The sequence below is a fragment of the Ursus americanus genome, chromosome 13 (assembly GCF_024610735.1).
Source record: "Ursus americanus isolate L20-20 chromosome 13, mUrsAme1.1.p, whole genome shotgun sequence".
Taxonomy (NCBI): domain Eukaryota; kingdom Metazoa; phylum Chordata; class Mammalia; order Carnivora; family Ursidae; genus Ursus; species Ursus americanus.
The window spans coordinates 6,620,369-6,633,323 of record NC_142139.1 but is presented as its reverse complement, the minus strand read 5'-3'; the positions used below and the strand labels follow the sequence as shown (position 1 = coordinate 6,633,323).

Genomic DNA, 12,955 nt, shown 5'->3' with positions numbered 1-12,955 from the left:
CAAGAAGATGGATTGTTTGCATTTGCAGATGAATCTCTTTGAGCACAACTTGGGAAGCTTGACAAGGGGAAATTTGTTCAGACTCTTTTCACTCTTCCATTCCAAGCAAAAATCTAAAAGACTTTTAATCACCATTTCTTTCACCTGGAGACACTTAGGTAAATTAACAAAGTTCATTCTATTATTTTTTATGGAAATATAAAAGCAAGCAAACATGATTCCTAATCAAAGAAAAACATTTTATTTTTTAATGTTTTTTTTTTTAAAGAAAAACATTTTAAAGGTAATTTACATACCATGCATTTTTTTTCCACCTCACTGAATTTATGCACCTTAGTTTATTTGTAGGTCCTTCTAAAATGTAGTGGGCTGGGACTCCTGGGTGGCTCAGTCAGTTAAGCGTCTGCCTTTGGGTCAGGTCATGATCTCAGGGTCCTGGGATCAAGCCTCACATGGGGCTTCCTGCTTCTCCCTCTCCTCCCTGCTATGGTCTCTCACTATCTCTCTCTCTCTCTCAAATAAATAAGTAAAATCTTAAATAAAATAATAAAATAAAATGCACCAAGCAACAGTCTATGAATTTGACCTGATTCCCTTTCCATGAGGAAACTATATCTATCTATATCTATATATATAGATATATATATAGATATAGATATATAGATATAGATAGATATAGATATAGATATAGATATTCAAGGCTGCCCAGCCTTGGACAATACGAAGACCTTTTTGAAAGAACAAAAAACAAATCTGTGTTACATTATTTATTTAAATATATATGAAAACATAAAACAAGATGAAAGCACCTTGTATGATCAAAGAAAAAAGATGCGCTATGTACAGGGGAACAAAGATAACGATGAGCACGCATTTCTCGTTAGTAACAGTGTAAACTAAAAGTCATGCAGTGTGCTCGTTTAAGCAGCACATACAACTAAAATCAGAACAATACAGAGAAGATTAACACGACCCCTGCACAAGGATGATGTGCAAATTCATGAAGTGTTCCACATTTGAAAAATAAATAAATAAAAATAAATAAAAGTCATGGAGCAATATCTTTAAAGTTATGAAAGAAAAACAAAACAAAACTATCAACCTAGAACTCTTTATACAGTAAAAAATTCTTTCAAAAGCAAAAGCAAAATAAAGATTTATTCAAACATACAAATGATGGTACGTTTATCACCAGCAGACTTAATGCTTTGTAAAAAAGAAAGACAGTGATACCAGATGGACACCTGTATTTACACACACACAAAATCAAATCATGGGAAATGATAGCAACTTAGGAAACTATCAAGAATTTTATTCTTATTGTATCCAAATATATCATAGATCTAAAAGTAAAACTTAATTGTATAAAATTTCTAGAAGAAAAGATAGAATTAGGTCTTCATTACATTGGGTTGGCAAAATTTCTTGAGTACTACACTAAGAATATGATCCATAAAAGAACAAAGTGACAAATTTGACTTCAAAATGAAGAATGTCTGCTTTTTGAAAGATACCATTAAACAAATGAAAAGACAAGCTACGGACTGGGAGAAAATATTTACAAAATCTAATAAAGACTTGTCTCCAGGATATAATGATTTTCAAAGCTCAATACTAAGAAAACAGACAACCCAATAAAAAAAAAGTAGGCAAAAGGTTTGAACAGACTCATCACCAAAGGTGACGTATAAATGACGAGTAACTACATGATAAGATATTCAATATCATTAGTCATTAGAGAAATACAAATTAAAACCCAAAGTGCCCAGTCCAATGCTGGACGTGAAATATGAATATTTTTGGTAAATCAATCAATAGTACAATAAATATAATAAAAGTTAGAATCAAGTGTTTGCTTATCCTTATTCTGAACCATCCCAATGTATCTCCTGTAAGAGCTACAAAGCTGTCTACTCTGAAAAATAAATTATTTTTAACATAAGTTAATGCATAAATGCCAAAAGGCATTCTTAAAAGTGAGCATGGGAATGTTGAAATTTTATAATAGAGAGGCAGTGAACCATCATGATAGGCAAAGGAGTGAGATAAAATAAGTGTTTTCCCTCTGACAGCTTCTTGCCTTGCATCGTATGATGTGGAATGTTATGAGTGTCCCAACTGTCTTCTCCCCAAGGATATCATTTAATATGGGTATAATAGCATCCCTCATCCAGTGAGTCTAGTCCAGTCCTGTTTGTCTCTCATGGGTACTGGTAGCCTTTTCCCAGGTAGGGAATGTGGGAGGCAACCAATACCTTCAGTAAGTTTGACATTAAGAGCACCATTATATTTAACTGTTGCTTTTCAGAGTTGGTCTGAAGAAAAAGGTATCTCTACCTCTTGCTTAGTTTAATTAGACTGCCTGATTCTCTAAGACTTGAGAGAGAGGAAATATCAGCTCCATGAAACTGAGTCTGTAAGTCACCAAGTAACAGATTAAAAACTCTATTCTGCCCTTTTTTCCTCTGTTATTGACTAAAGATGCCCTTGATCAGTTAGATAGGGCATTTAAGAAAAGAAAAAAGACCCAGGGGAAACAAAATATAGAATTAAGAGATATGGGGGTGCCTGAGTGGCTCAGTTGTTAAGCATCTGCCTTCGGCCCCGGGGCATGATCCCGGGGTCCTGGGATCGAGCCCTGCATCGGGCTCCCTGCTCCGCTGGAAGCCTGCTTCTTCCTCTCCCACTCCTCCTGCTTGTGTTCCCTCTCCCGCTGGCTGTCTCTCTCTGTGTCAAATAAATAAATAAAATCTTTAAAAAAATTAAGAGATATGAAAGCAAAAGAAATTGAGTTAAATATTAAAATGTATGCATTTTTAAAAAGATTTTATTTATTTTTTTGTCAGAGAGAGAGAGCAGGAGCACAAGCACAGGGAGAGGCAGGCAGAGGGAGAAGTAGTCTCCCCTCTGAGCAAGGAGCCCAATGTGGGACTCAATTCCAGGACCCTGGGATCATGACCTGAGCCGAGGGCACACGCTTCAGCAACAGAGCCACCCAGACGTTCCCTAAAATGTAGCATTTTCAGCAAGAATATCATAATGCTATGTAATCAAAGATGCATTTTATAAAAGAAGAAATGTATTTAAAAGATATCTAATTCTATTTAATACCAAGAGAAGAGAGGAAAAAAACGGAAAAACTTGAGGATGTGCTATTTAGTAGGGAAGTTCTAAGACAAAACACGGTTTTCAGCTGTCAGTAGCAACCATAAAAATCAGCACCCAGCTGGAAAGAAACTCCTCCTCTCGTAGCAAGCTGAAGAAGCTACCTGAAGTGTGAAGACTTTGGCTAAAATCCTGGAGAGGACATGCTGCAATAAACAACTTGATACCACTTTATCTTGTCATACAACACCAAAACTCTTCACGATAATTTGAATTATGCTCCTCTGCTTTGTACACCGGCGAAGCTACCACTAGTGTCTGCATAAGAACAGGATCAAGCATGTCGTGTCTAAGTGCAAGAGCCCCGGTCACCTAGGCGGCTCTCTGTTTTCAATTGTTGTATTAGCTCTAATTCTTCAAGGCAGTCATCCAGAGTCCCTTATTCTTTTCTGTATTCAAAATTCAGGACAATTTCATGTTATCAAATGTAAAATGTACATAGCCTTAAGCTCAGTAATTTCTCTTGCAGAAATGTACCTAATAGAAGCACGCGTATGTGAACACACACAAAAATTAGGTACAAATCATTTATGTGACAAATTTTGTACTCGATCATGTATACTGTGAATAGAGAACAATTAAATACATACCAATAGCATAGTCAAATAAATAAAGACATATACAGTAGTTTAAAGGTATGGAATAGAGTTCCAAATGCAGGTATGAATAGTTCCCCAAGATACATTGTTACATGGAAAAAAAATTAATTCAATAATTAATCTCTCTCTCTTTCCCTCTCTATTTCCATAAAGGTATTGAGAATGAATTTACACTCAAAACCCCCTTCTAAAGTTGAGCATAATAGGATTAGAAAGTCAATCTGTATATGACTATATAATTTAAATACACAACAATAAGGAATTATTATACAGATAAAATATTTTAAAATATACACTGTTATCCCACAACAAAGGTGTAGATCAAGTAGGACTAAGTCTTCTAATAAATAAATTTACAATAAGTGTATTTACAATGATCTCCACATCTGAAGGACACCCGGAAGTCTCAGTACGTTAAGCATCTGCCTTCGGCTCAGGTCATGATCCCAGAGTCCTGGGATCAAGTCCCACGTCAGGTTCCTTGCTCAGCAAGGAGCCTGCTTCTCCCTCTGCCTGCCACTCCCTCTGCTTGTGCTCTCTCTGACAAAAGAATAAATAAAATCTTTAAAAAAATCATCTCTACATCTGAAACTTATGATGTACTATATGTTGGCTAAATGAATTTAAATTTCAAAATTTAAAAAAAAGAAAAAAGCAATAAAATGATCAAAATTATATGACATAGTTTTGAAAAGTATAGGCAAATTGTAAAAGAAACCAATAAAGTTTCAAAAAATTAAATTGAGTTTATTTTTAAAATTAACACCTAAATCCCTTGGTTAAGCTGCATATTGGACATAGTTGAACTTATGATTAGTAAAACAGAAGAGATCTGAAGAATATACCCAGAATGTAGCACAAAGACATGAATAGTTAGAAAATCTTAAGGAGTAATCAAATGCTAAAAAGAAAGAATGGTAAGCCCAAAATTCATCTAATAGGAATACCAGAAAGAAAAACAGAAAATGTGAGAGAGGAAAGATTGAACGTTGTAATAGGTCAGTTGATCAATATTCAGATGAATGCTCATGCTGAAAAAGATAGCTTTTAATAAATGGCACATCAGAGTAAAATGGCAGAACACCGCTCCACGCCTTTGCAAAGAGAAGATCTTATAAGCTTCCTGAGAAAAAAAGAATACAAAAAACTATGATGAGCCTGGCAGAACATTTTTACCTTCAAAATGCTGAGGAAAAATACTTGTCAACTTAGACTTTTCATATCTAATGAAATCACCCTTTTGAAAAAGAGAGAAATAAAGACATTCTCTGAGAAAGAAAACTGAGTTACACTTAACAAAAAGAACTATTTTAGGAAGGCATGATTGAATCCAAAAAGAAGAACTGTGATGCAAGAAACAAGGCAAAAAATGAAATTAGTAGCCAAGTGGTTAAATATAAATATATAACAAAAATTCTAAATTTGGGTAGCATAAAAAACCAGATGAAAGTCAAATAATGGTCAACAGTAGCACAGAAGATAATTAGAATTTAAACTTTCTGAAGTTCTTATATTTTTCGGAAGAAAGTAGCAATGGTTTTAAATTTTAGACTTTTATTTTGTGTTAAAAATTAAACTAAAGAGGGATGCCTGGGTGGCCTAGTCAGTTAGGTGTCTGCCTTCAGCTCAGGTCATGATCCCAGAGTCCTGGGATCAAGTCCCACATCGGGCTCCTTGATCAGCAGGGAGCCTGCTTCTCCCTCTGCCTGCCACTTTCCCTGCTTGTGCTCTCTCTCTGACAAATAAATAGAATCTTTAAAAAGAATTAAACTAAAAATATATACATATATATTCCTGAGAAAGATATATATACATATATATGTATATATAAGATATATATGCATATAAGATATATACACAAATATAAGATATATATAAATAAAAGATGTATACTCATATACATATATACGCATATCTGTATAGTGAGAAAGAAAGAGATAAATATACATATTTGTGTATACACACATACATACATCTTTTCTACCAGCATCCATAAAGCCATGGCTGCCTAACTCGTTAGCTTGCAAGTAGGGTAAAATCTCAGACTCATCCCAGTTCTGACAACCACATTAAGAGAAAGAGAAAAATAAACATAATTATATGATTGGAAAAAGCAGAGGAAGCATTGATAAAATTCAACATTAATTCATGACTTGAAATTTTTTACTAAACTAGGAATAGAAGTCTTTAATTACTTTTACTAGTAGAGACATAAATATTTATATTTCCTGCTTTTCTAAAGTTATTTAATAATTTGTATTTTTTGAAGAATTTGGCCATTTCATTTAAATTATCCGATATATGTATGAAGCTTTTTAAAGTATATTATTTTGTAGGAATTTTGTCTTTATTGTTCTTAACCTTGGTTCTTCTCTTTATTCTTTATCAATTTCAAATTCTTTATCACTTCTTTATCAAAATTTCCCCTGAGATTGAAATAAGTCAAAGATGCAAGCTAACATCACGGCTATTCATCATTTTATTAAAGACACTTTTAATTGCAATTACTGTATTTACTTATTTATGTGCGCTAAATTTCCCAGTGCTTGCATCTAAAAAAGTGAAACTAGATAGATGATGATAAGTTGATAGATAAAAGAGGGGGAGAGAGAAAGAGGGTAGCTAGGCAGATAGAGCATAGGTAGACAAAAACAGATAGATACAGATGGATAAATAGGACGGGTAATATTTCTTACTGAAGCTCTCTTTTACGCTCAGGATATTCTCTCAGGAAATCTGCGTTCTTTTACCACATTGAGAGATAAAGGGGTGAGACCATTACTGCGATACAAAATATCTGCACAAAACATCTAGTTCAGCGTTTCCTAAGGGGAACCCAGACACCCTATTTCTAATGCCACAACTTAGCCTTAACAGACATGTGCATACGATACAGAAAGACAATTTAAGTTTTACTGTGCTTTGTCCATGCCTTGAATAAAGAAGGCTCTGCCGGGTACCTAAATACCGATCGGTTTCTTCTACGTATCTTGCCAATGGTATCTTCTTACAATTCAGGATGGATGGGAGGTATGTCTTTCTTTGTAGAGTGTGAAAGGAGTAACTAAAGATAATGTAAGAAAGGAGAACTTTTAAGATGCTTCAATTTCAGGCTTGTTCTGCAACAGAATAGTTTTAGAGGAAAAAAAATGAATATGGAAGGGGAAGCTTTTTAAAAGTTGACTCCCGGGGTGCCTGGGTGGCTCAGTCCTTAAGCATCTGCCTTCAGCTCAGGGTGTGATCCCAGAGTCCTGGGATGGAGCCCCGCATCCGGCTCCCTGCTCTGCTGGGAGTCTGCTTCGTCCTCTCCCACTCCCCCTGCTTGTGTTCCCTCTCTCACTGGCTGTCTCTCTCTCTGTCAAATAAATAAAGTCTTAAATAAATAAATAAATAAATAAATAAATAAATAATAAAAGTTGACTCCCTCAATACTATCTGTGCCCTTCTAGCCCCTAAAAGTCTTTCTGAACTTCCAAGAATATGAGTAACCTGGTTTAAATGCTGCAGAGTTTCTGAGCCCTGGCAGACTCTCAAACACAATTTCCAATAAGGTCTCTGGTCTTTTAACCTGACCTCTTTTTTTTTTTTTCTTAGAAATGGACCCACTGTCAACATATTGAGGTATTTTAAGTCCTACCTAGGGAAATCTAAAAATTAATCTGGATTCTAAATATTTGATATGACTTAGCATTTTTTACAATGTTTGCTCAATTTTATCTTATATTTTACTAAAAACCCTAGTCGTTCATTTGTTTTTTGAGTAGGCTTCATGCCCAATGTGGGTTTTGAACTCATGACCCTGAGATCAAGAATCACATGCTCTATGACTGAGGTCAGCCAGACACCCCTTCCTGGTTGTTTTTTATTTTATTTTATTTTATTTATTTATTTTTAAAAAAGATTTTACTTATTTATTTGACAGAGAGAGACAGCCAGCGAGAGAGGGGACACAAGCAGGGGGAGTGGGAGAGGAAGAAGCAGGCTCCCAGCAGAGGAGCCTGATGTGGGGCTCGATCCCAGAACGCTGGGATCACACCCTGAGCTGAAGGCAGACGCTTAAGGACTGTGCCACCCAGGCGCCCCCCTGGTTGTTTTTTAAATAGATCCTCCCTAGTTTAAAAGAGAAATAAATGATAGAAATAGAATGTTTTCAAGAAATAATAGGTGTAAGTGAAATTTATGTTTCTTTTCATTTTTCCAAACAGTGATCTAGACATATTTGAAAGCCCTGAGGGAGGGGAAAAAAAGATTTTTTAAAAGAACTTTCTAGAAACTATTCTTACAGTCATGGAAATTTACTAAGCTTTGTAATTGGGACTGATTTAACATAGCTATAACAGATAGACTCTGTTCTAAAATGAGAACCCCATTACGCAAATGTTTCTTTCCAGCAATTGTGGTTATTTATCTAAAAAATTTCTTTAAGAGGAATATGCTACCTTTTAAAATGATCAGTTACGGAGCATGCGGTTAAGTTTGTATACATTATTTAACATATCCCAAAATGTGTACCTGAAAAGACTTTTTTTGCTACACACACACACACACACACACACACACACAGATTTATTTTCTTGAGTGTAAAGATGTTTCTTAATTGCTCTCTAAAGTTGATGCAATAATTTAAGTTCTGAGTCCACATTTCCTCAGCTTAGCAACACTTAGCATTAGCACAGTTTTTCTGATCTGAGAGGCATGAAACTTTATGTTATTGTTTTCATATTTGGTTACAACTAAGAATGAATATACTCTTTTATCCTATTGTCCACTTGATTTCCTCCTGCCTGAGTTTCCTGCTCATATCCTCACATTTTCTATCAGTTGTTCAACTCTTCTATAATAATTTGTAGAATTTCTGTGACTATGCAGAAGGTAAATTCTTTATGATTCTTATGGGTTGCAAATATCACTTTCCAATCTACAGGTTTCACTTTGTGTTACCTGTTCTTTTATGAAAAGTTTTACTTTTAAGGTGGCAAATTACCTTAATCTTTGCTTTCATAGTTCACACTTTGTGTCTTTTTAAAAATTCTTTATTTAAATTCAATTTAATTAACATATACTGTATTATTGGTTTCCGGGTAGAATGTAGTGATTCATCAGTTGCATATAACACCCAGTGCTCATTACATCGAATGCCCTCCTTAATGCCCATCACCCAGTTACCCATCCCCCCACCCCCCTCCCCTCCAGCAACCCTCAGTTTATTCTCTATAGTTCAGCATCTCTCATGGTTTGCCTCTCTCTCTATTTTCATCTTATTTTATCTTTCCTTCTCTTACCCTATTTTCATCTGCTTTGTTTCGTTAATTCCACGTATGAGTGAAGTCATATGGTATTTGTCTTTCCCTGACTTATTTCGCTTAGCATAATACCCATAGTTCCATCCATATCATTGCAAATGGTAAGATTTCATTCTTTCTGATGGCTGAGAAATATTCCATTGTATGTATACAGCACCTCTCTGTCTCCGTTCATCTCTCAATGGACACCTGGGTACTTAAGGTGGCAAATTACATTACTCTTCTCTTTCATAGTTTGTACATTTGTGTCTTTTTGAAAGAAGTTCTTCCCTACTCTGAAGTCTTTATTATGTTTGTTTGATTCTTCTAAATCCTTCTAAATTTTGCTTTTGCTTTTGGTACTTTATGCATTTGAAATTAACGTTTTGAATGACATGATGTAGGTATCTAATTTTATCTTTAACCATGTGATTAAATGATTGAAGTGTAATTTTTTGAGTCCATTCTCCACTTATTTTTAATGTTCCTTCTACCACACCATGTTGACATATACATGAATTAGTTTCGAGGCTCTGTTCCATTAAGTTTTTGTCTATATCTATGCCAATATCATTTTATCTTAATTACTGTAGTTTTTTAACAAATTGGTAAAGACATTGTCTATAGTTTTTGCTAAGAGTTTCCAAATTTTCCTTTTTATATTAAATCTCTAATTTTCTTGGAGTTGAAAGTTGAGTCTTGTTTATGGAATAAGAAGACAAAGCTTCATAATTTTCCAAGTAAATATTTTACAAACACACACATATATGTATATGTAAGTATGTATATATATATGTAAGATTTTATTTCTAGGAACTTTAGAGGTTTTGTTGCTTATAAACAAATAAATTCCTTACAGTAGAATGATATTAATCTCACTGTATCAGCTTTCTTGTTGGTTAATATTTGCCTGCTATATTTTTCCTTCCCCTTATCACCTGCACTTTATATCATATGACTGCATGTAACTTTTGTCCTCCCATTGAGATTCATTTTTAAGATATTTATTCTTTTCACAATTATTATAATTATCAATAAATTTGGAATAAATCCCACCATAAGATTGTGGGCTGTCTACCTAATAAGCATTTTCATCCACAAATCTTTTTAATGTCCCATGCTTCTCTTCTATACAATTAATCAATTATCCTGATACCTTTTTATTTACCCTACTAGTATTTTTATTTTTAGAAATGTCCCCTATACTTTTAATATGAATGCTTGGCTTAGCAAAGCCTAACTTGGATCAGTGCTGTAAATCTTTGGATGAACACAAGGATCTCAGTACGCTATATCCCCAATAACCCACCCATTTTACGAATTAATGATTTATAGTATTTTATTAATATATATAGTCATTAGTCTCATTTTTTGGATAATCAATATCCATTTATATTAATCCCTAGTATCTTTATTCACAAATGCTTTTAATGCCCCATTCTCTTTGTAGGTTATCTCTTTTTCCTCTACTCCTCATTGTTTTTTATGTTCTTCAAGTGTATGATAAATCTAGATGTGGATTTATTTATATTTATCCAACTATAGTCTCACCCTCTTCCTTAAATCTGACCATGCTGATGAATCTGATGTCTGTCATAAATTTGGGAAATTTTCAAATATTGTCTCTTCCCTTTCCCTGTTACTTTCTTCTCTAATAGTAGCTGTTCGAGCAGTATCCTTTTTTATCTCCTCCTATAAAGCCTTTCTGCTATTACCCTCGTTCATATTTTCGATCTCTTTCTCCATGCTACAATGTCAGCAATTTCTTCAAATCACCCATTCACTTTCATAATTCCTTCTCCAGATGATACTGATCTCTTTTTAAACACTCCCAGTGGTATTTCTATTTCATTGAATAACTTTTTTATTTCTAGAAGCTCTGTTTCCTTCTCCTCCCCAACCAAATTTTGTTGTCACAGTGTCTCCATTTTCTTCAGATAATCCCTTATACCCTAAATGGTGCAAGTCCTCCCCATAACAATATCTCATTAGCTTCTGCTAAGAGGCTCTGTCCGAAGACCATGTTTGTCGTTACTGTTGCTATTCATTTCCTAGTTTAGAATATGTGGATATGCACCCGGTGACTTCTCATGGCAGAACTTTTTCTTGCCACTGTAAATCTGTTATGATTTACTCTACGGTAGTCAGATTCTTTTTCCACTATCCCTCCCTTTCGGTGTCTTTGTGACTACTTGGTGCTCCACATTTTATGCAGGGGTTTCGGTCGTTTGTAATGCTGTGATGACCACACGCGCAGCAACTTTCATTGCCTCGGGATAAAAATCCAAGCCTTTATATTTCTAAACGAGATAACCTTCCTATCCCTGCCCCACCAGCAGAGGGCAGCATTAACATCAGCTCCAGTGCTTTCTGTTTGGCCTTTCAGTTTCTTCATTGTTAGCAACAACATGATGTAGATACGTACACACATGCACATGGCATATATACCTAAAAATCAGCTACACAATTAAACAACCCAAGTATATTTTAATAGTTTGGCATATTTAAGTTGGGGGAAATGCCATATTATGCTACCCTGCTGGCTTGTTAGTTTTTCCCTTGTGTTCTATTAGTTTTTCCCAGAGCTATGGATTCTCCCTATTGAAGTATTGTGTTGGTGGGGGACACGCACATAGGCACGCTCAGCTTATGAGGAAGTCATTTCAGATAAATACGTGTCGGAAATTAGCTTCAGAAAGTGCAAGCAGATCTTCTTCCAGAGAAGCAGAAAGAGGCTTTTTTTTTTCCTTCAACAATTGGTATGAAAAAGAAGGGTGTATTATGGTCACCTTTGGAACAGAGAATCAATCAACGCACACGTTTATTGAGTGTTCGACTTCAAATAAATCCCAACTTTAGCAGCAGTGTTCATGAATTCCTAATACATCACCCTTCTTACTATTTGTATATAAATTTTATATGCTAAAGGATATTTTACAAATGATATATTCTTATGAATATACTATTCTCCTTTCTTTTCTTTGAACTTATATCTTGCTTATCCAAGATATCAAATCCACAATAATATACGTGTGGTTTTGAAATAATTATCCACAAACCACAAATCAGAAATATTTAGCACAAAGTACAGTCTTTCGGTGCTAAGTTTCACTATTTTTCTTTAATTCAGCAAAAAAATAAAATAAAATTTGGTAGATAACATACGTCAGGCTAAAAAAACAGAAATAGCTTTTAAAATAACTGCTAACAAGCAAATTAGCTACTGAATGGAACGGCGGCAAATCAATAATGACAGTAAAACTACAGAGTTCTTGCTGATCTCATATTGTCCGTGAATGCAAACTGTAAAAGAGGTCCCCACAGGCCTCCAACAATAACCTACAAAGAATGAGACACAAAGGGTATCGAGCATAAAGATAGTTCATTTCCCAAGACAGCCAGCTCTTGTCACATCAAACCACCTATTAGTCACAAACTCATACAACTAAGAATTCTCTGGCCTCCTGAGATCACCTGTCATCTTGAAGGAGATAATACCAATGAAAGGCACCAGTTTCTTCTGTAACATGTTTAGTTTATGTTTTCAATAGATCAAGCAATTTATGATGTTGCTTTATATATAAATAAAGTGCTATACTCTTATTGGAAAATGACATTAACGTGTCAGTAAATGGAAAAGGAAAGGTAAAGAAAATAAATGCGAAAATATGACAATCAACCCTAAAGAACACACATCCTCCTATCATTTCATGTATCTTTATATTATTTAGAATTACCCAAAAAGTTGTAATCAAACAATAAAGAGCTGTAAGAAATTTAAAAGTTTATAGTTTCCTAAGTAACTGAAAAGTAGCTGATCTAATCTTATTTGACAGATGTGGAAAATGAGGCCCGATTAATTTAAATAGGGTAACATAGTAGTTTAATAGTAATATAGGGCCGGATTCT

General features: G+C 34.6%; 1 non-coding gene across 1 annotated transcript; it reads left to right on the top strand.

Annotated features, from left to right (window-relative positions):
- Positions 1-912: 912 nt before the first annotated feature.
- Positions 913-1,020, top strand: LOC123793411 (U6 spliceosomal RNA). Its single transcript, XR_006779947.1, has one exon. It is a non-coding gene; the product is annotated as a U6 spliceosomal RNA (small nuclear RNA).
- Positions 1,021-12,955: the final 11,935 nt, after the last annotated feature.